Consider the following 24,618-nt stretch of genomic DNA (forward strand, 5'->3'; position numbering starts at 1 on the left):
GTATAGCAGATATTTGTAAAAAGTTTCAAGTACTTTATATTATTAATGAAAAGTGTTCATGGAAAAATAGTAAGATGGACAGAAAGAATAACTAACACATGCCAATTTCAGATGATGAAAGGGATTAAATGGGAGAGGGCCTTCAATCATATCATTAGTGTTTTATTTCTTAGAGAAAATAAAGAGCTGATACATACAAATTGCTGACATTTCTTAAATCGGGGTAGAGAAAATGAGCGTTTATTATATTATTCTATTCTTCTGCATGCTTTATTTTATAATTAAAAATATTAAAGAAAATTTGAACAGAATAATATTACATTAGGGAACATCCTACAACCATATGTCTACAGTGGTCCTGCTTTCCATAGAGCATCTTACTTAATCATCCTCTTTATTCGGTCTTAAGAAAATATAGTAGAAAGCCTGTTTTCAGAGTAAATTATATAGCAACTTCCCTAAGGTAATATTTAAATTTGGAAATAAGAGGAAATGCTTAAGAGTGTCAGGATTTTGTTCTTCCATTCAGTCGCTCAGTTGTGTCCGACTCTTTGTGACCCCATGAACCGCAGCACGCCAGGCCTCCCTGTCTATCACCACTGCCAGAGTCTACCCAAACCCATGTCCATTGAGTCGGTGATGCCCTCCAACCATTTCATCCTCTTAAGTTTAAATAAAAAAACATCTGGAACGAAAGGCTAAATGATGGATGGGGGTTATAACAGCAGATCTGCGTGGACACAGGAATGCACAAACATGGAACAGTGTAATTTTTTTTTTAAGTTGATACTATGCACACACTAAGAGAATCTACTGCCAGGCACTTGATATAAATTATCTCTAATCCTTAAAACAACCTCCCAAAGTAGTAGTCACATCTATTTTTACTGATAAAGAAATTCAAGCTCTCTTAAGGTTAAGAAACTTGCCCAACACCACTCAACTGGGTGAGCACTAGAGTCATATAATTCAAACAAGTGTCAAGGTCCATGTTTCCACTGTTCCATATAAGGCTGGGCCCAGGAAGGTATGCTGGACCTGCCCCAGGGTAATTTAATCATTCTGCTTACAGAGTTAGTCTGACCCTACCCAACTTCCGCAATCTTGGAAATTTTTACTTAATTCTAGTATCTGAAAATAACTTTAATAGGCTGATTCCATGTTTTTTTGTTTGTATGTTTTAATGTGATGGTTTTTTCCTATAACTCTGTTTATTCAGTTAGTAAAAGCATGCCAGGCAAATTTACTAGAGATTTTATTCTTAGCTAATAATAATGACCTCAACTATATATATATATATATATATATATATAGTGTTATGACTGATTTACACTGTTGTACCACAGAAACCAATACAACATTGTAAGGCAATTTTCCTCTAATTAAAAAATAAAATAAACCATATTGCCTCTTGCATCATATCTGCTAAGGGTATTATAAAATCCTTCTAATTAACAATACACTTAAAAAAATTACCTTATTCTTTCAAATTTATTTTTACATGGACTCTAGTATATATCACATATACATTAAGTAGCACTTGAATATATTAGTAAGTTAAAAATGTATACCTTGAAAGTGTTGTGTACACAAAACAAAGTTGTTTTTTAACTAATGGGAGTAGAACAATGAAAAAAGCCTATGTTCACCTGAAACTAACCCAACATTGTAAGTCAATTATAGTACATATAAAATTAAAATGTAAAGAAAAAAGAAATAGAAAGAAAGCCTAAAGGCCACTACTCCAAGGAAAAACCACTTAACTTTCCACCTCCACTGGAATAGGTAAAAGGATAATTCTCCCATTTGCTCCTGCTGGTTAATGACAGCATGTCTTCTATCCTACAAGACTGAGAACTGAGTCAGAAACTTTTGGAAGGAATGAAAAAGAAGGAACTATAGAAACCTCAATGCTAAAGAAGAATGTTATCAGAAAAGGCCAGCAAACTTTTATCATTCTCAAAGCAATTCAGGCCCAGGCACACTGAATATTAGAGATTAAAATCAGTACTTAGAAGAAAAAACAGGCATCAGGAACTCAGTGGAATATATTCAGGAGTTCAAGATGCATGTGCCTTCAGTGCATGCCTGACCCAAGTCCTGCTCCCTCTTCATCGGTTCATATTACTTATTACTAGGGTCCTTAGCAATAGGGGCTTTTATAGCATTGACCAGTAAAGCAGCATGAACACGGACTTTTAAATGGCTAGATAAGGCCACACCATTAGCAATATTTGTAGCTACGCAAAGTAACATAATAAGGGTAATCAAATATCATGCTTTGGGTGGTAAGCTGATCTAAACTGGGGATCATAAAGGAATGTTATCCCCCTCCTCCACAAGAACACAATTGAACACTTGGCTTGTTCATTATGAAAGGACTGGCAGGAGGGCACAGCCTTTGTTGGACTCTGGGCATAATACAGGAAAGAGAATTCAATTCTGGCTCCTGAGAAAGCCTTCAAGAGTTGGTGCCTCTTTTTTTTTTTTTTTTTTTTAAAGAATTATGTGGAATTTGTCCATGGCACTCAGTCTCCAGAGTTAATTGGTCATGATGTGTTTGTCTCTCTAATAAGAGCCAGAGTCACCCTACTCTATGATGACTCTGAATCAACAGTTGACTGCTTCACAGAGCGGAACAGATAAGTCTTAACTTTCTACTTCAGTGTGAGACCTCAGGTCACTGCACAAAGGAAACACACTTAACTTTTTAAAAGCTGGTCTCTCTCAAGAAAACTCAAGAGTCTTTCATTCTCTGGCAATAAGACCGATGCAAATTGCCAGTGATACCAGTATCTAGGTTTCCTCGACATGTATCATTCAAGAGCGTCTCAGTGTTACAGAGCTGGGAACTGTACATTTTCTGCTTTACTGAGAAAAAGAGCTAAACTAAGGCAGCTACAGACACCAAGACTATGTGGGGTAAAGATATGTAGATTCTTTAGCCAATTTCAGAAACCATTAAAAAGGCTCACTATGAAAGGCAACCTGTTTTTTAGAATTTGTACACAGCTTATAGGAAGCCCTTTCTGAAAACCTACAGTCTCTTCTCAAATTCAGTGAAACAGTGAAAACAAGCTTTGAAGCAGAAGCACTATCTCCAAGACTTCAAAATATAGGTGAGCAAAAATAATGGGAAAGAATTTATTTCAAATAAGATGTCTTCCTCAGACTCCAGGTGGATGTATATAATCATGTCATAGCCCTAGCACCTACAATATCCTCTATTGATATTTGTTTTATATATCTATAGAAATTCTTTAGGAAAAAAAGAGGAGTTTCGCTTCTACATGACTAAACTATAGACTACAAGTGCTGTTTCATCAGAATGAAAGAATCAGGCTTCGAAGCAATAATACATATACATTCTAGATGACACAAAAAGAGAATATTCAGTCATTTTAGCATTTTTTCTAAAATTGCATATATCTTTCTAAAGGGAAACTTAATGCCAAAACAAAAATTATGAATTTAATTTTTTATCAAATCCTGAATAAATCTAAACAGTCCTTTCTTACCCAGCAAGTATCACTTAAGAAAGAAATAATTTTTAAGACAGAAAGATTAAGAGAATTAAAAATTATGTGACCCTCACATCATGGTCACTGTGCATTGATTATGCAGAGTTACCTAGACTCCCAAAGCAAGAATGCACTAAAAACAACAACAAACATGAGGAGGCTTATCTCAATTTAACAATCACATTTTAAAAAAGCAGCTCTAGAATCTGAGGCTGTATTTTCCTATCAACATAAGGGAAATTTTTGCATACCTGTTTCTGTTGGTGTGATCACCTGAGATTTGGACATCCAAGAGAACAATTCAGAAGATTCAAAATTCAGTCACTTCAAACTGTCTATTTTCAAATAATCTTCTGTCAAAGTCAGTATCTGACCAAAGAAAACAAGCAACTAACTCCACACTAAAGTGTTCTGCCTGCTACTATAGATTTCAGTCTCAAAAAATGATTGGTCTCAAGTAGTAAGGCCAATTTGCACTGGGTGTGGTTTGGAACTATAAAAAAAAAAAGGCAAAAATGTGAATGTCATCATCTTATCTGTTTGATTATGACTGTACAGCTTAAAATATACCACGATATTCACCATATACATATTTAAGTACATATATATGTCAGGATACTCACCTTTTAGATTCTACTAAAACAGGTAGAAGGAAGAAGTTCCTACAATATGGGACTGCCTGCCCTAAGAGGTCTTATATGAATTTTATAAATGTTCCTTTGCCACTGTAGCTTTCCTTCCCCATGTGAAAAATCATTAAGTAATTATGTATACATTGAGATTCATAAAATGACAAGGACACTGTGTTAAACTTTAAAAATTGAAACAACAAAACCCTACGGCCTACTGAGTTTTTTAAAAAAAAATTGTCACTGGACTAATTTCAATCAAATGTACAGCATTAGCTTTGAGCAGTAAATAGAAACATTACATAGAATGAAACAGTGTTAAAGCTGGAAACTACCCTCAAGGATTATAATTCAACTCTACTTTTTAAGTGAGCGAAGGTTTACTCATAAAGTCTATAATACATTTTCACTAAATGGTTAGTCCTCTGAAGACAAAGTCTGAAACACCTTTTATGATGGCTCCATAAAAGTGAAGAATGGAGCAAAACTGCTTCACAAAGTGAAAGAAAAAGTTATGCTACAAGCCAGTTTTAAAAAAAAAGAAAGTACCTACTGTATGATTCCATTTATATGAAATTTTATAAAATGCAAACTAATCGATGGTTACCAGGTAGATCTATGGTTGCCTAGAACAGGGTCTGAAGGAGGGATGGACTGCAAAGGGACATGAGGAAACTTTAAGGAGTGATGAAAATGTTCTGCATTGTGATTGTGCTGTGATTTTAAGGGTGTATACTCTGTCACAACACACCAAGGACTTCCCTGGGGGCCCAGGGGTTGGGGACCCACATGCTAGTGAGGGGGTTGGGAGGGTGGTAGGTGCTTCCATGCTCAGTCGTGTCCAGCTCTCTGCAATCCCATGGACTGTAGCCCATCAGGCTCCTCCATCCATGGAATTTTCCAGGAAGGAATACTGGAGTGGGTTGCCATTTCCTTCTCCAGGGGATCTTCCCAACCCAGGGATCAAACCTGAGCCCCTTGTGTCTCCTGAATTGGCAGTAGATTCTTTACCATTGCGCCACCTGGGACCCTAGTGTGGGGGACATGTGTTTAATCCCTAGTCCGGGAAGATTCCACATGCCACAGAGCAGGGCAGATGAGCTCCTATGCCACAGGTACGGAAACCAGTGTACTCTAGAGCCTGTGAGCCGCAACAAGAGAAGCCACAGCAATGAGAAGTCCACACAACACCTAGAGAGTAGACAGCCGCTCTCACTGCAACTAGAGAAAGTCTGCTTGCAGCAATGAAGATCCAGTACATCCAAAAAGAAAAAAAGTACACTTTAAATGGGCACAGCCTATTATACCTAACTTACACTTCAATGATTGCTAAAAATACACATACATATATTTAAATATTTGAAAGGCACCTGTAATGAAGAAAGGCTTTCTCTTGCTCTGTATGGCCACAAGATGCTAGAACTAGATCCATCAAGCAGAAATACCAAGAAACAAATTCCACATCAACATAAGGAAACATATCCTAGCCAAGTGCTCCACAACCAACCTGGGCTGTCTCTGGAACACTGGGGGTCTCTTCACTGGGTCTGCTCCAACTTAGACTCACAAGTACATTTTGGGCAGATGTTGTTGTTTTGGGGTTTCTTACATAGAAAATTGGATGAAGTGAACATTAAAGTTTCTTGCACTGAAAATTCCATTATTTCAAGGATGATTATTCATGAATAGATGCTTGTGACCCTGTGGCTGTGGTGCGGAATTCTGTCCACCTCTTGACTAGGCCATTTATTTGCCATGTCTTATTTCCCCCAAAGACTTTGCTTCTCAGTAGAAGTCATTATCTGCCCAACACATCTTAAAAAAAAAAAAAAAAAGGATTCTGTGTAGTTATTTTCTGATTTTTGAAAAGAAATCTATAAAATGAAAATATTTGTAAAATAAAAAAATTTAAGTTGCACTCAAGCACACTATTTAGAAACAACTTGAGCCAACGGGTTATGAATTTCGAGTCTTTCGCCTACACACATGTGCAAGGATGCACCTTTTTTTTTTTTTTACAAAGCTGGTATTTTTCAGTACATAGTTAATTCTATTAAGAAGTTTTCCATATAGTTAAGCATTTTTTTGAAACATGCCTTTACGGTTTCATAACGGTCCACATTATGACTATACCACGATTTACTTAAGCACTCATGTTGGTTAGGCAAGGTTGTTCCCAATGTTTTACATTTAGAAATAATGTTTTGACATCCTTGAATACAGAGAATGAATAGGGAATAAGAGAACTACAGCCCTGAATCCAATTTTTCTAACATATTATCCATTTCATTTTGCTACAAGCAATTTCACTTTACACTCAGCTAAGAAAGTGTTGTGGTAGACAGTTAAAATATGTGGTATGGGGACTGCCACCCTTGCTGACAACAGGTTTTTTTTTTTTTTGAGTACACTACTATGAACCTCAACCAAAGTTCCAGAGAAAATATAAAATATACTAATTTTATCTCAATAAAAAAATATTTAGAAACAGATGTGGTGCCAAGTCATCAATCAGGGTCAAGTGCCTGATACAGTTTTAACAACTTGGGAGTATTTGAGGCAAAGGGGTTGTTTGAACCCTTCAAATATTCAATAAATATTGAGAAATAATCTGACTCAAAGTTGCTTTTTAACTCAAACTATCAAATAAAGCAAGAATATTTAGAAAAGAATTTACCATTTTGTACTTAAATGCACATTCAGGGCAGGAGAGATTTTTTAAATCTCTGTAAACCCACATGGGGCTTCAGGTGGCTCAGAGATAAAGAACCTGCCTCCAAGGCAGGAGGCCGGGTTTGATCCCTGGGTCGGGAAGATCCTCTAGCAAAGGGAATGGTAACCCACTCCAGTATTCTTGCCTGGAGAATTCCATGGACAGAGGAGCGTGGCAGGCTACAGTATATGGGGTTGCAAAAAGTCAGACACAACTTAGCAACTAAACAACAACAACAAACCCACATACCTTTGCTTGGGAATTTGTTCAAAAGAAGTATTTTCACCATAATTATAAGAATTTTTCTCTATTTTAAAAACAGTCCATTTCTCAAACTTCTAAAGCGTCAGGGTAGTGATTACCCTTGACAGTAGTAACCACTAAAAGGAAGCGGGAGGGTTTCTGGGGGGCTGATAACAATTCTGGTTTCTTGATATAGATGCTGATTTCATGGGAGTATCATTTTGTAAAAGTTCATCGTTACACATTTACCATATGTATATTTTTCTGCACACATACTATACATCATTGAATATTCAAAAACAGACTCCCTTTTTAGTCTATTCCCTTACTCCCAATATACTTCCAGGTACTGACTGAATATAATTTAATATATTCAGTAAAGGAGAATTGGAAACTTCATCTCCAACAATCCCAGTTTTCCTCACCTACTCTTGACATTCTTAGCAATGTTCTCTTTGTTAACAACATTGTAAGGAAACAATAAGTACACACATCTTGCAGAATTGGGGTGTACAGACAATACAATTGCTATTGTTTTAAGTTTTACTTCTTCAAATCCATAAGTAGTTTTGGATACCGACTATGTCCAAGATATGACTGGCTTCTTCAGTGTTGTTGAACATGAACTTATGAAGGAAGACATCCAGAGAAGAACTCAAAAAGAGCCTTTGAAAGACTGGGAGATAACATGGATTCTTTTTATCATTTGAATTCAGCAACTGGGAAAAATGAGTAGATATACTTTTCAGCACCTTGGAAAGTGTTTCTTAGAATGAGTAGGTATCAGAATTTGCCATAAATATGTACTGTTACAGATAAATGGGCAAAAACCTAGAAGGGCAGACTAGGAAATCAGAAGGATACAATCAAAACTGCAGAAGCCTGAGAGTGAGTGGCATCAGTGGCCAAATGAAAGCCAATATCCTGGCTGAATGTGCCTATTTCACATCAATACCATTTTTTTCTGACTCTAAATGACCAGAAAAGCAGGCACTCTGGGCATTACCTACTTTGTAACACACAGAGATAAGTGATGCTGCAGCTCTGCTTGATTGGACAAAAGTCCTGAAACATCCTTTCTCAAATTACATGCTTTAGAAATTGACCATGAGATTATTTCAACTGAGAAAACGATCCTGTTGTCCCATTTTCTCCTATGCATCAACATTAATGCCTGAAGTCCCAGTGTCAATGACAACTCCTACTGTCTTATTTGTCAAACAAAGGCAGACAATATGTCTGTGACAGGCAGAATAATACTCCCCCAAAGAGGCCCATCATTAGTGGTAAAGAACCCACCTGCCAATGCAAGAGACATAAGACACTCAGGTTTGAGTCTGGGTTGGGGAGACCCCTTGGAGGAGGGCACGGCAACCCACTCCAGTATTCTTGTCTGGAGAATACCATGGACAAAGGAGCCTGGTGGGCTATGGTCCATAGGATGGCAAAGAGTCAGACACAACTGAAGCGGCTGAGCACACACGCAAAGAGGCCCACGTCCTAATCCCCAGAACCTGTGAACTTCTTATCCTACATGGCAACATGTGACTTAGCAGAAGTGACTAAGGATATGCATGGGTTTTGGGAAAGAGTTGAATATCTTGGATTATGTAGATAGGGCCAATCTAATCACCTGAACCATTAAGAGCAAAGAACTTTCCCCTGCTGGGCTGAGAGAAGAAATAGGAAGAAGTGGAACAACTTCAATGAGTGAGAAGGGCAGCTGCCAGCTTTGAAAATGGAGGAAACAGATCACAGCTGAGGAATGCGGGTGACTTCTAGAAGCTGGGAATGGCCTTCAGTTTACATCCTGTAGAAAAACGGGGCTCTCAGGCTCACCACCTCAAGAAACTGAATTCCGCCAATACTCTGAAGGAGCCATGGAAAGGATCTTTCTCTAGGGCCTCCATAGAGGAACACAGTGTCTCCTGATGACTCTTTGATTTTAGCCCAATGAGACCCATATTGGACTTCTGACCTACAGAACTATAAGATAATAAATTTGTGTTGTTTAAACTACTGAATGTGTGGTATTCTGTTACAAGAGAACTAAAACAGAAAACTAAAACAAGTTTAGACAGTTTTGTTCTTATCACCTAGGCCTTGGATTGTCCACAAGAGAGAACAGTTAGCATTTGGGGGAAGCAGAGGGAAAGGAAGAGTATATTTGGGGATAGGGGCCAACATCAGCTTTACAATTCTCCTAAAATTTTTCCTCCAGTAGGATATACATACCCTCATATTGGAAGTCAAATATTCATGTTAGCCACTTAAAGAGAAAAACATGACAAAAATTCAAATATTCAATATTCTGCCAGTAATGGTGAACAGAAATGCCTATCTGAATCCTACTGGAGCTTGAAGATCCCTGCAGTAAACATTAAGTGCTACCCAGCAATTCAACACGGTGGTTCTCATCAGCAGTCACAGGAACAACCAGTGGAGCTTATAGTAAACGCAGATTCCTGGATCTCATCTCCAGAGACACTTATTCCAAAGTTTTAGAGTAGGGCTCAGTAATCTGGATAGAATCAAAATGAAGAATTTCTGAATTTTTTCATCTAACAAATGACTAACGTTGCTGAAACATTATCCACTTCTCCCACCAACCCCTGGAGACCTCTGCTATTCTGACCAAAGCCCAAAATGCAATTCATACTGGGAGTTAACCCGCGAGCTGGCCCATCTAGTAGACAAGAAGGCCAAGGGTATAACTTTCATATAAACAAATCTGGATTTGATTCTGCTTTAAATTCTTAAGGAGGGAGTGTTTTGAGTGTTTGGGGAAAGCCACTTAAGTTCTCTGTGCCTCAGTTGTCTCATTTGTACAAAGGGAATGATCTACCTAGCCACAGGGTTATGGCAACAGGTTGAACACAGTTCTTGGGAACAAGCAACTATTCAGTTCATGTGATTTTAACACCACCATAATTCCATTTCCAGATGAAACCAAAGCAAAGTATTTATAAGCAGAGGTAGTTTGAATATTTTAGCAATTTTCATTCCTGGAACAGTATCTAGAAAGATTAAATATTTAATGGAAACAAGCTTCCCCTTTAGACTGGCTGTGTTTACAAGAGGTTGTGTTGTGGGGAAAATAAAGGGAACCATAATCTCTCTACTTCGTTGAGGTTGCATATACCCAAGGAGGCATAATTTCATACCAAGCCTCTAGAAAGGTGGGATGAAGCCAAAAGACATCTTCCCCAAGTACAAGCATTTGGGAAATGCATCTCTTTTTTTTCAGGCTTCCCAGGTGGCACAGCGGGTACAAAATCTGCCTGCTAATTCAGGAGATGCGGGTTCAATCCCTGAGTTGGGAAGATCCCCTGGAGAAGGAAACGGCAACCCACTCCAGTACTTTGCCTGGAGAATCCCATGAACAGAGAAGCCTGGTGGGCTACAGTTCATGGGGTCTGAAAGAGTCGGACACAACTGAGCAACTATCACATACACACATGTTCCTGCTCTTGGAGAACACAGAGTTATCACCCAAGTGGTGTAGACGGAGATGAGAAGATACAAGACCTTCATGAAATTCAGCCTAGATTACTTCTCTGGGTCAATGATCAACAACCATCCAGGCCAGGTTGACTGGCTTAACAACTCCCTCCTCACCCACAGCTAAGCCAAGCCCTTGAGCTGTTCTTCAGCTCCCTGGACATCTCTCAGCCACCCTTTCAAGCCTTGCTCCCTCCTTGGGCCTGGCAGCTCTGTTTTGTGCCATGTTTTGTCCGCCTGCCCAGATCCTGCAGAGATGCATTTGCGTCTCAGTTCTCAGAAGGCAGCCTGGTTTCAAATCCTGTGGTGTAACCAGCCTTGCCCCACCTCTGTTCGGTTGCACTCAGCTCCTGAAGTCCCCAGCTGAGTTCAACATCCCCACTCTCTTCTCCTCCAGGAGGGAAATCTGGATTCTGGAAATCTGGAAGCACAAGGTTTTCCTTCAGATGAGCAGAAAAATTACAACACAACCTTGTCAGCCAAACAAAAAAGAGGGAAGACAGTGAAACTCAAGCCAGGTCTTGCTTTCTATGGCCTCCATGCCCTGGTGCACTCATCTCATTTTCACCAAACTGAGAGGCCCCTCCTGGCTGCCAGAGGGTACCATGGGCCAAATCCTGCCTGGACATGTGTCCTCTGTGGCTCACTGAGTGTTTGTTAAATTTTAGAGCAAATATATAAAAATGAGAAGATCAGCATAAAATTCAGATTTCTATTTTCTCTTTTCAGATCAGAACAACTGGCAATAGTTAGCCCACATTTTCACATGGTAACACTGAACTAGGCCAATGACAATCATGCCCTTTAGACAAGGGGTAAAGTTCACCATCAGCCTTATAGCCCCTACCATCCCCATTCTCCCACAGAACATACACGAACCAACAGTGACTAGGCACAAGCTCTACTACCTACTGCTGTTAACTTTCTCGGATATCCCTGAGGAAGGGATACTCAAATCAAATTGCTATGATCATGAGAGAAAGAAACATTATTTTTTTCTCTTCACTTGGTGGTTACTTCCATTCTCAGTCATGAAGCTGTAATTACAGGAATTATGAACAAATGGGCAAATGTTTACTCCAAAGTGGCCCAGACTCACGAAGGGTGAGGAGAGAGAGAGGGTGAAGAAACTCAAAATAAAAAGTCATTCCCAGGACTTCCCCACTCCCAGTGCAGGGGGCCTGGGTTCAATCCCTGATCAGGAAACTAGATTCCATATGCCAAAACTAAGACTTGGGGTAGTCAAATATATTTTTAAAAGGCAATCCCTCTTCCAACATCTTGAGGTCTTTAAAAGATGAGGACTCAGAAAGAAAAAGTAGCTATATTCTGTATTGCTACAAGACAAAATATCCATAATCTGAAGTCACCAGATATAGAACTTTATGGTCCATTTACTTATAAATTATATATAAAGCAAATTAAAGTTTGTTTTCAGAAAGACCCTGTCACCTGCTGGCCCTTTTTATTTAGCAATAAGCTAGACCACAGAAAAACTTAGAGAATTATTAATTAAGAAACAATCACTGTGCAATAAAAATGTAAAAAGATCTTTCCTTGTCTCAAATCACCTGTTATTGGCATGCACCATGAGCTGGCTGAAAGCATTGCAATGCTACCACCAAATGACTGCAGTGCCAGAGACTCACCCCAGAGGGGTACAAGTTAGGGTACCTTTGGAATTCCTGGTCTTTGCCCGTAAGATTAGATAAATGAGTCAGTGTCAAGGTAAATATTTGATTTCCAGAATACTTCCTGCTCTTTCTCACCTCTCTTCCTCTAAGGCCAGTACTTGAATGGGAAAATATAATGTGTCCAGCCCTACTTCTCAGAAACTTCCCAGGACAAGAATAGATTTTATAGTCTTTTTCCTCCTGGTTCAACATAAAGCTGGTCCAAAAGTAAATGAGGGAAATGGTCAATGGTCCACTAGGAATCTTTCACAGGTTTTGTTCCCTTGAGACCTAACCTTTTCTACTGATCCAGCTTCAGGAGCAATGAAAGTAGGACTAAGGCTGTATCTCTAGTGGAATGGGCCACTGGAATGACTAGCAATGATCACTTTGGAATATGATTTGCAGGTTACACAGTGCTTCCACCTAGAGTATCACAAACAAGAGAGTATTTTATAAATGTATATACAAATATAAAGTGTCCATACTATGATATTTGAGGCAGACATGATGCACCATACTATTGTAAATCCAACCCCGCCCTGATTCTCAGTGATAATTTAGGAAAGGGGAAGTTCTCAGCATACTGAGAGTCAGTTAATTATCTTCGCTCATGGACAGAAACAAATTAAAATTAAATCAGTGAAAAACTATTAGAATACTTGCTTCCTAAATGTTTCCTTTTGTAATCATCCGCTTGCTTCTCAGAAAAAAATAATTTTTAATCTTTATTCACCACTTCTATTTTCTTATATAAAACTTAAAGACAAAGTTTAACTACTTTCATGCATATATTTTAGTACCCAAGAAGTTGTAATTTATCACTAGGATCCCTGATGCTGGAGTCAGAATTCTGAAGAATATAGACTCTGCTTCCTATGAACTACATCACCTTGGGTGAGTCATTCTGAGTGTTGGTCTTCATAGCCAAAAAATGAAGATGATGATGATATTTTCAACTTCATAGAGTTCTGGGAAGGATTAATTAAAATAAACAGCAAGGGGCTGAGAAAAGAGTCTGATGTATAGTAAAGTGCCCAGTAGATATTAGCTATTATTTTACATACTGGTGATTCATGGTTTTCATAGCATTAGTGGAATATGGAACCCTATACCAAGGGTCACAGGTGTGAAGCCCTGTACCAAGGTCACAGGATAAAAATCTCTGGAACTGACCAAACCCCCATAGTAATTGTTGCCACAAGCCTCCAGATCTAAACTGGCCAGTTCGCTGACCTCATATTAGGTAAAATACCTCCCTATTATCCACCCTATAGCATCCTAACCAATTACCTAATGTCACCATTCCAGTAGGAATTTTCTCTGTCTTGAGACTATGAAAATTGGCTGCTACCCTATGAAAGGGCTTGGCTCTCCCTTGAGAGAGTGACTTCCACTCGAATAAACTTTATTCTCCTTCCATTCTGCCTCATGTCTGGAAATTCTTTACCAACCTGCACACTGACCACAACAGTCCTCAAAAGTAATACAGTTGTGAACACACTTGTATATTATGTGTACATGTATGTGTATATGGAAAAATCATCTCAATTTGCAGAAATGATATTTTCGCAAATATCAGAAAATTATTATTGGAAAGTTGATTTGTTTAAAAAAAAAAAAAGAAGCAGCAGCAGCAGAAGAAAAGCTAATTCTAGACCAGGGATCAACAAAGTCAGCTGGAAGGCCATATCTGGTCAACTGCCTATTTGTATACTACCTGTGAACTAAGAATGGTTTTTACATTTCTCAATAGTTTTTTTAAAAAATCAAAAGAATAGGGACTTCCCTGGTGGTCCAGTGGCTAAGACTCTGCACTCCCAATGCCAGGGGCCCAAGTTCAAGCCCTGGTCAGGGACCCAGATTCCACATGCCTCAATGAAAAGCCTGCATGCAGCAATTAAGATCCTGTGCAATCAAATAAATACATAATTTTTTCAAAAAATCAAAAGAATAATAGTTTGTGACATGTGACAGTAAGAAATCAAAATGTGAGTGTCCACAAATAAAGTTCACTGGAACACAGACAAGCTCATTCACTTACATACTGTCTACAACAGCTTTTGTGCTACAAGAGCAGAATTAGGTAGTCAAGACAGAGACCATAACCCAGATAAATACTTAGTATCTGTCCCTTTACAGACAGAGTTTGCCAACCTTTGGTCTAGACTGCTGTTTCTACGAGGGCAGAGGCTGTAGGGCCTATCTCGGTGCCTGGCCCAGACTGTGTTCAGTAAACATTTGATGAGTGAACATGACATCAACATAAAAAGCCTGAGGTGGGGCTCCTCCTATGTGCTTAAGAGCTGTTCTCAAACAACAGAGAGCCATTTTCAGATGGAGAACAAGAAAGGGCTGCTCCAATCTATACAGCTCAGCTAGGGGTTTTTTGTTTTTTGTTTTTTTTTGCTGGTTTTTTGTTTTAAAAATGTTTATTGCACAGAATTCAAGGAATTCCCAAGTGCACTTAAATTTTTTTTTTTAATCAACATGCTTTTTAAAGTTAGTTTGTTGTGCATGGTGACACCTTTCCCCAGAAGCGTCCCAACCTGAGAACTCCCTTTTAATGAGGACATTATTTTTTTAACTTTTTAAAATTTATTTATGCTGTATTTTTGGCTATGCTGGGTCTTCACTGCTGCATGGGCTTTTCTCTTGTTGCAGAGCATGGGCTCTAGGGCGCACAAGCTCCAGTAGCTATGGAAGGTGAGCTTCAGTAGTTGCAGTTCCTGGGCTCCAGAGCACAGGCCCACTAGCTGTGGCACACGGGCTTAGTTGCTCCACAGCATGCAGGATCTTCCCTCATCAGATATCGAACCCATGTTTCCTGCACTGGCAGGCAGATTCTTTACTACTGAGCCACCAGGGAAGCCTGAGGAAATTTTTAACAGACATGAATAAGTTAAAACCGCAGAGTTTTCTAGATCTTCTTAAACATTACCCGTAAGGTTCAGCTAGGGTCTTTTGATACCCTAGCTAATTCTAGCAGTAGAATTTTAGAATCAAATTGCCAACATCCACTGAATCATCAAAAAAGCAAGAAAGTTCCAGAAAAACATCTATTTCTGCTTTATTGACTATGCCAAAGTCTTTTACTGTGTGGATCACAATAAACTCTGGAAAATTATGAAAGTGATGGGCATACCAGACCACCTGACCTGCCTGTTGAGAAACCTATATGCAGGTCAGGAAGCAACAGTTAGAACTGGACACGGAACAACAGACTGGTTCCAAGTAGGAAAAGGAGTACACCGAGGCTGTATACTGTCACCCTGCTTATTTCACTTATATGCAGAGTACATCATGAGAAAACGCTGGGCTGGAGGAAGCACAAGCTGGAATCAAGATTGCCGGGAGAAACATCAATAACCTCAGATATGTAGATGACACCACCCTCATGGCAGAAAGTGAGGAGGAACTAAAAAGCCTCTTGATGAAAGTGAAAGAGGAGAGTCAAAAAGTTGGCTTAAAGCTCAACATTCAGAAAACTAAGATCATGGCATCTGGTCCCATCACTTCATGGGAAATAGATGGGGAAACAGTGGAAACAGTGTCAGACTTTATTTTTGGGGGCTCCAAAATCACTGCAGATGGTGATTGCAGCCATGAAATTAAAAGACACTTACTCCTTGGAAGGAAAGTTATGACCAACCTAGACAGCATATTAAAAAGCAGAGACATTACTTTGCCAACAAAGGTCCGTCTAGTCAAGGCTATGGTTTTTCCAGTAGTCATGTATGGATATGAGAGTTGGACTGTGAAGAAAGAAGACTCTAGAGAGTCCCTTGGACTGCAAGGAGATCCAACCAGTCCATCCTAAAAGAGATCAGTCCTGCATGTTCACTGGAAGGACTGATGCTGAAGCTGAAACTCAATACTTTGGCCACCTGATGTGAAGAGTTGACTCACTGGAAAAGACCCTGGTGCTGGGAGGGATTGGGGGAAGGAAGAGAAGGGGACAACAGAGGATGAGATGGCTGGATGGCATCACCAACTCGATGGACATGAGGTTGAGTAAACTCCGGGAGTTGGTGATGGACAAGGAGGCCTGGCGTGCTGCAGTTCATGGGGTCACAAAGAGCTGGACATGACTGAGCAACTGAACTGAACTGACTGACTCCATCCTGATGTATACAGAAAAGCTGAGCAGAAAGAAGCCCTGTAATCTGTGATCAACCAACCTGAGCCATTTACAAGGATTAAATAGGGAAAATTTCCAAACCTTCCTCAGACAGGTATGTGTGCAACTTTCTTATTTCACTTCAAGCAGATTTTTCATTTCAATTCACAGATTATTGCCATACCTACTCCTATTTCAAAAATCAGTATTTACAACCAAATCATCTTTATTAATAAAACTTACTTATTAAGAAAACTTAAGATCTTACCGAGACACACACCAAGCAATGTACCTTGAGTGATGTTCACTTAACAATGTAACTAACCACTGACAAACCTTAGCTGAATATGCTGTTCTCCCACATGGTTCATGTCCTACTTTATGACTCTTCATTTTCAGGAGACACATGTAGCAGTGGGGTTACACTCCATGGACAAGATGGTAGAGAGCTCTGAGCAGAGCTAGCCCAGTTCTCTTTTGTTAGCAGTCATTTGTAAGCTGTTCATTGGACACACTGATGTTGGTGGGGCTTTGAACTCAGAGAGATGCTATCTCCTCCAGCTGGCAGTAAAAATATCCACTAAGATAAGATACATGCCTGATTTAAAACCACTGGAAAATCTGGAGCCTGGCCTGGCAAACAGTAGGGTATAAACTTCCATAGCCCTGGGTTCAAATCTCAGCTCAACAACTCACAGCTGTGTGACTCAGGCCAAAAGACAAAGACAGAGCCTGTTAGAGCCTCAGTTCCCTGCCCCACACCACAAGGAATCTGTGAGGATCAACAGAACGAATATAGATGGAAATATTGACTGCATGTTGGACTGCTGCTGCCTCAGAAGTGTGGGATTGTTTTTTTTTAATGCCTCAGAACTGTGGAATTGTTTTAAAAGAAAAAAAATTTTTTTGACCCTTCACCATGTGGGATCTTAGTTCACTGACCAGGGCTCAAATCTGTGCCCCCTGTAGTGGAAGCATGGAGTCTTAACCACTGGACCACAGAAAATTCCCCAGAACCATGGCATTCTCCTTAAAGCCAATTAAAATTTATATTTCCTTTATATTTTATTACAAATGAAACAACTTTCTCAGGTACATTTAAAGCAGCAAAAAATATACCTTTGGCTTTATCCTTAGAGCAGATGCTGTCTATGACAGACATGAAAATAAATTCTATTACTTAATTTGGTCCTTTCACAATATGATCAAGTCCTTGGTAGGAAAATATATCTTGGAATTAAATTTCTGCCCATTTTCCAGGGGTAAATGAACTTTTAAAATTTCTAAGAATTTCCTATTACCCATACTTCTGCTGATTTTCAGTTCTGATTATGTATTTTTATGCTCCAAGTAAATTGCTCTCAGTTATCTTTTAATACTAAAAATTAGTGTCAATGTAGCTTAATCATAAAAAAGAAAAATCAGACAAATTCCAACTGAGGGGCATCTAACAATGTACCTAACTCTGTGTGTGTGTGTGTGTGTGTGCGTGCATATGTGTGTGTGCACACATGCTCAGTTGCTAAGGCATAGCCGACTCTTCACAACCCCATGGACTGCATCCTACCAGGCTCCTCTGTCCATGGGATTTTCCAGGCAAAAATACTGGAGTGAGTTGCTATTTCCTTCTCCAGGGGATCTTCCTGACCCAGGGACCAACCCCACATCTCCTACATTGGCAGGTGGATTCTCCCACCTGGGAAACAGCTCCTCAAAACACTCATTATTGTCATAGAGCATTGTTGACTTGAGCTCTCTGCATCATATAGCAAATTTGCCCTGGCTATACAATTTTACATATGGTAATATATATGTTTCAATGTTACTCTCTCAATTCTTCCCACCCTCTCCTTCCCCTCATGTGTCCACAAATCTGTTCTCTATCTCTGCGTCTCCATTGCTGCCCTGAAGATAGGTTCATCAGTACCATCGATGTGAGGGAGGTTTGAGAGAGAGGGGACATACATATACCTATGGTTGATTCACGTTGATATATGGCAGAAACCAATACAATATTGTAATGCAATTAACATCCAATTTAAAAAAATTTTTAAAGATAAAAAACACTTGTCGTCATCAAAAACAAGGAAAAGGTCTGAAAAATTGTCACAACCAAGAGGAGCCTAAGGAGCTAAATGTCAGCTAAATATAATGTGAGTTCATCAGGAATCTATCAGGATTAGAAAAAGGAATAGAAAAAGGACTTTAGGCAAAAACTAAGGAAATGTGAATAAACCATAGACTATAAATAACAATAATATAGCAAAATCAGTTTCATTAATTATAATAAATGTACCACACTAATGTAAAATGTTAATGGCAGCATAAACTGCGTATCAGTGTGAGGGACATGGAAAATCTCTGTGCATTTTCTCTATCAATCTAGAACTGTAAATGTCAACACAATAAGACACCACTTCACAGCCAGATGGTTATAATCAACATGACAAAATAACAAGTGCTGGTGAGGATGTGGAGAAACTAGAACCTTCATACATTGATGGTAGGAATATAAAATGGTGCAGTTACCTTGGAAAACAGTCTGGCAGTTCCTCTAAGTGTTTAACGTTGTGTCATCAAATGAACCAGCAATTCCACTTCAAGGTATATACCCAAGAGAAATGAAAACACATGTCCCATTGAAACTTGTTCACAAATGTTCATAGCAGCCTTATCCATAGTAGCCAAAAAGTGAAAACAACTCAATGTTCATCAGCTGATGAATGAATGAATAAAATGTGGTAGATCAACACAATGGACTATTATTCAGCCAGAAAAAGTGAAGTATTGGTGCTACAACATGAATAACCTTGAAAACATTATACTAAGTGAAATAAGCAGACACAAAAGGCCACACACTGTATGATTCCCTTTATATGAAATGTCAAGCATATGCAGACTATAGAGACAGAAACATGTGTCATTGCCTGGGGAGAGGTAGAGCTTGACTAACAGGATTTTAATTACAGGAAGGCACATTTCCAAATAAAGTACTGTCCACTATATTTTTAGAAAAATGGGGAAATGAGGAGTGCATGCTAATGGATATAGGGTGATGAAATTACCCTAAAACACCCTTATACTTTAAATGAATGGACTGTATGGTGTGTGAATTATACCTTGATAAATAAAGAAAGCTATTAGCTTAAAAAAAACACATCATGTGCACCAAGAACACTGATGGAACACATTCAATCCTATTCAAGGCGAATATTTTGACAATGTCTGATAGTGGTGGTTTAGTCGCTAAGTTGTGTATGACTCTTGTGACCCCATGCGCTGTAGCCTGCCAGGGTCTTCTGTCCATGGGATTCTCCAAGCAAGAATACTGGAGTGGGTTGACATTTTCTTCTCCAGGGAATCTTCCTGGCCCAGGAAATGAACCTCTGTCTCCTGCACTGCAGGCAGATTCTTTACCAACTGAGCTACAAGGGAAGCTCTGACAATGTCTGGCTGATATGAAACCTTTAATTTCCCTGGGAAGCCTTCTGTTTAATTTTGTAATACCCTTAGTATAATGACTAAGGGCAGAACATAGTGAAAAGAACCTCTGCACACAGAAGGTCTGAATGAGGCTTCTCAGATTAAATAAGCAAACTACTGATACATAAACATAAGGCCTCCCTAAAGTGTGCCTGAGACGTAAAAGAGGATGCAAAAGAAAATTCCTGTTGATATTATAATTAGCTTACAAAAGGGCTTCCCATGTGGCCCAGTGGTAAAGAATCCTCCTGCCAATGCAGGAGACACAGGTTCAATCCCTGGGTCAGGAAGATCCCTTAGAGGAGGAAATGGCAACCCACTCCAGTATTCCTGCCTGGGAAATCCCATGGACAGAGAAGCCTGGCGGGCTACAGACCATGCGGTTGCAAAGAGTCAGACACAACTGAGTGAGTGACTGACTAGCTTACCAAAAGGGTGGGTATCACTGTGTCCTTTTTTAGCCTACTACCTCAGAATGGAGTCATTTCCTCTGAATTACTAGAAAATTATAACTCTTTCAGTTCTTCTATCATTTGTCATCCTAGTTCTATGAGAAATGTAAAACTCACTCAGAAATATGCAAATTAGCTTAGTCTCCCACAGCACAAGACATATCACATAGGTAGATCATAACTCAGTGAAAATTTAGAAAGGTTCATCTTCTTTATCCTCCACATTCCAGGTGTATATTAACAGGAAATACAATAATTTTGAAAACCAAACTACTTTGTTCAGGATGAAAGAGATGAACTTTTCTCCCATATAAATCACATGGAACTTCATGAATCAAGAATTGAATTTCTGTCAACATTAGAGAAATTGTAAAAACCTAAGGTATAATAAAGTTTTGGTTCTTGTTTCATTTAACTGCAGGTAAAACAGGTACTCAAGTCTCTAGCAGATTAGAGTATTAATACACATTTCTTTGAGCATCTTCATAAGTTACTGTCCTACTCACCTCTAATCTGATTTCTTCTAAACAATAAGAAACACTTCAAGAAGAATACAACCTCAATTTATATTTGTCAGTTTCTTTTGGAGGTGAATCAATTTTCCATATAAGCATTATCGACGTGTAAAACATTATTATTAAATAATACTATTTAATTCATTTCTGGAATTAGTTTAGAACACTTATGAATCCACAAAGATCCTTATACTTTGAATTCAAGCTATGCAGCTGTCTCTTGCATAAGGCTGGAGTATCATGATTTACTGTCAGTAAAACACAGGCCTGGGATTAGCAGTCTGAAAATAAGGCACCATGGATCTTAAGTCTCTACAAGCAAGTAGAAGCTAGAAAACATTAAGTATATGGGTGGAGGTGGGTACAGATTTTCATCCATTCATTCATTCATTTTCACGTTCCATTCATTCAACAATTTACCAAGTGCCTCCTTGTATAGTCGTCGGCATTCAGGCAATGAGGATACAAACTGAAATAGACATAATCCTGCCCTCAAGAAACAGACACTCTACATGGCCAGGTGTGGGCACACATGTGGCCACAAGAAAAAGTAAATCTTCATACTAGAGAAGATTCTGATCTAAAATATATATCACAAAGTGAAGTCAGAAAGAGAAAAACAAGTATCATATGTTAACATATATATACAAAATCTAGAAAAATGGTACAGATGAATCTATTTTGCAGGGGGCAGAAATAGAGGATACAGATGTAGAGAAAGGACATGTGGACACAGCTGGAGACATGGAGGGTAGGCCAAATTGAAAGAATAGCACTGACATATATACACCACCATGTGTAAAAGAAATAGCTAGTGGGAAGCCGCTGTATACTACAGGGAGCTCAATTTGGTGCTCTAGGATGACCTAGAGCGGCGGGATGGAGGCGGGGTGAGAAAGAGGTTCAGAAGGGAGGAGATAGATGTATATGTGTATGCATATAGCTGAATCCCTTGGTTGTGTAGCAGAAACTAACAACATTATAGAGCAATTATTGTTATTGTTTCTGTTTAGTCACTAAGTTGTGTTTTACTCTTTTGCGACCCCATGGACAATAGCCTGCCAGGCTCCTCTGTCCAGGGGATTTCCCAGGCAAGAATACTGAAGTGGGTTGCCATTCCCTACTCCAGACTATCTTCCCCAACCAGGGATCGAACTCATGTCTCCTGCATTGGCAGGCGAATTCTTTATCACTGAGCCACCTGGGAAGCCCAAAAGCAATTATACTCCAATAACAAAATTTTTTTTAATTAAAAATAAAATAAAATGTATATCCTTTCATTCCTATTGTACCTTATTTCATCCACAACAAAAAGAACAACAAAATACAAACAACAGTAACTTCATGACAAAAACCAAGGTTCAGATAGGCTAATGACTTGGAGATTCTCCCTCAGTTTCAGCCTTCACTTTTGAATTCCCTTCTCTTCCCAGAACAACACTAAACAAGTACTGTAATCACTTTAACCTGATGATTCAATTATTTTTATCTTATTTTTATAAATTGTCACTCAGAAATGGAAATTGGTTGTCCTTTCATATTTTACATATTTTGAAAGCCACAGAAACCTTTAACATGATGGATTCATTTTTGCAAGTCTGTAAGATGACTGAAATACACATATTAAAGTCAGGGGATTCCCTGGTGGTTCAGTAGTTAAGACTATGTGTTTTCACTGCCAAGGGCATGGGTTCGATCTCTGGTTGAGAAACTAAGATCCCAGAAGCTTCAAGGCATGGGGTGCAAACCCCCCCCCCCCCAAAGAGTTAAAATCAGAGCCAGGGAAAAGCATTTTGGGGTGTTTTTCCACAAGAGTATGAACCAATGCTGAGCGAAAAATGGGGTTCCTCCTCCTCTGAGGTGTTGGGGGTTAAGAGGGAAGTAGAAGTAAAAGTAAGTCAATAGATAAGCAAGCCTGTGACTCACACTGCCTACAGAATAAAAGTCCAAATTCTGCAGCATCATACTCAAAAGGTTCTACAATCTTCCCTAAATGCCTTTCCAGTCTTACCTCCCTGTACTTGCCAGAATGAATCAGAGACCCCAGCACTGGCTGAACCTGCACTTCCTGCTTCACTTCTGTTCTGAGGTTCAGTTGTCCCTCTGTCTGGCACGTCTCTCCAGTAATTCCCCCAGGGCCCACTCTATCTATGAGCACCTGCCCATCCTTCACTGTCTACTTCATATGCCCCTCCTCCACTATTTTCTTTACATAGACAAATGATCAGCTGGCTCACAAAGATGGATAAAACATTATCCTCAACCCTGCTCTGCTTTCCCTAACTGTCCCAGTGGAAAGTGAACCTTTCCCCTTCTCAGACCTGTCATTGTGTTTTCTTACATTCTTATAGCACTTAGCACAAGCTGCCCTGTACTGGAGCCAGGAATTCAACTATCTTAACCTTACTATAGGACTGCACATTTTCTGAGAGCAAGAAAGGAACTTTCTTCAATTGTGGACATCCTACCTCTGAGCTCAGATCTTGCAAGCTATTCCAAAATTACTTACTGGATGAAGTTTAACATTATATCCAGATTAACAAAATAAAATACAAACATATACTCCTTGGGTATATTCGTCATTCACTCTTAGTGTGGGTCAGCTCCTAACATCTTCTGGCTGATGTCAGCTGTTTAGCACATCACGGGTGGAATGTCATTCTGGCTGAACAGCAGTTACTTTAAAACATGGAATGCAAGAAAAGAGCTGGTTTCTCATGAAGCAACTGAGCCCCTGTGCCACAACTACTAAACCCACATGCTCCAAGTATGGAGGCCCATGCACCTGGAGCCTGTGCTCCATAACAAGAGAAGCCACCACAATGAGAAGCTTGCACATGGCAATGAAGAGTAGCCCCTGCTCACCACAACTAGAGAAAGCCCATGCACAGCAACCAAGACCCAGCACAGTCAAAACTAACTAAAAAATATAAAATGATATAAAAAAAAAAGAAAGAAAGAAAAGGTCTGATTTTGAGGGAGAGCTGGGGGGTTGGGGTGGGGTGGAGCAGGTATGGAACTTCCAGATGGCAAGGGGCACAGGCGCAACCACTGGTGCGTGTGTGCTAAGTCACTTCAGTCATGTCTTATTCTTTGTGATGCTATGGACTGTAGCCTGCCAGGCTCCTCTGTCAGTGGGATTCTCCAGACAAGAATACTGGAAATGAGGCTAATTTAAAAAGAAAACCAAACCAAAAAAAAAAAAAAATACCTTGAAACATCAATTCTATGAAAATAGTATAGATAGCACAGTTACAAAAGAAAACCATCTGTTTCTATGCTTCTAGCTCTCTTATCTCACCTACACTACACTCTAGTCTGGTGGCTCTCAAAATTCCCAGATCATCAGCCTCAGCATCACCTGGGAATTTGTTGAAATGAAATTCTCCAACCCCACCTCAGACCTAAAGAATGAGAACCTGCAGTTGGGATTCAGCAACTCCTTCATTTACAAGCTCTCCAGCTGATTCTTATCCTGCTCACGTTTTAGAACACATTAAAGGACCTGAATTTTCCTAAACAGACCAGCTCCACCCTGTTTCCATGCCTTTGCTCATGCTGTCCCTTCTCCAAGGAATGCCTTTTCCTCTACTAGTCCCTGTAGATTGAACTTGTGCTTTCCTTTCAAGGATCAGCTCAAAAATCTTAACACTTTACTCAAGAAATTTAACAGAATGATCTGCTCTCCACATTCAAGCTCCCTCAAAGCTTCATTTTGCCCTTCCTCCTGGTGCTCACTCCTGACACAGCCTGGTCCTGTATGTGCCT

At 39.4% G+C, this 24,618-nt stretch overlaps 1 protein-coding gene across 3 annotated transcripts in view; it reads right to left on the reverse strand.

Moving 5' to 3' along the window:
• PLS1 (plastin 1) overlaps positions 1-24,618 on the reverse strand; it is a 117,504-nt gene that overhangs the window by 84,611 nt on the left and 8,275 nt on the right. For 2 of the 3 annotated variants that reach the window (XM_043474200.1, XM_043474203.1), the window contains exon 1: positions 3,773-3,923. The exons of the other annotated variant lie outside the window; for it this stretch is intronic. The gene's annotated coding sequence lies outside the window, so the exon portion shown is untranslated. Of the gene's footprint in view, positions 1-3,772; positions 3,924-24,618 lie in introns of those variants that run through there. 3 annotated transcript variants of the gene reach the window in all.

This window comes from Cervus canadensis, chromosome 7 (genome assembly GCF_019320065.1).
Source record: "Cervus canadensis isolate Bull #8, Minnesota chromosome 7, ASM1932006v1, whole genome shotgun sequence".
Classification (NCBI taxonomy): domain Eukaryota; kingdom Metazoa; phylum Chordata; class Mammalia; order Artiodactyla; family Cervidae; genus Cervus; species Cervus canadensis.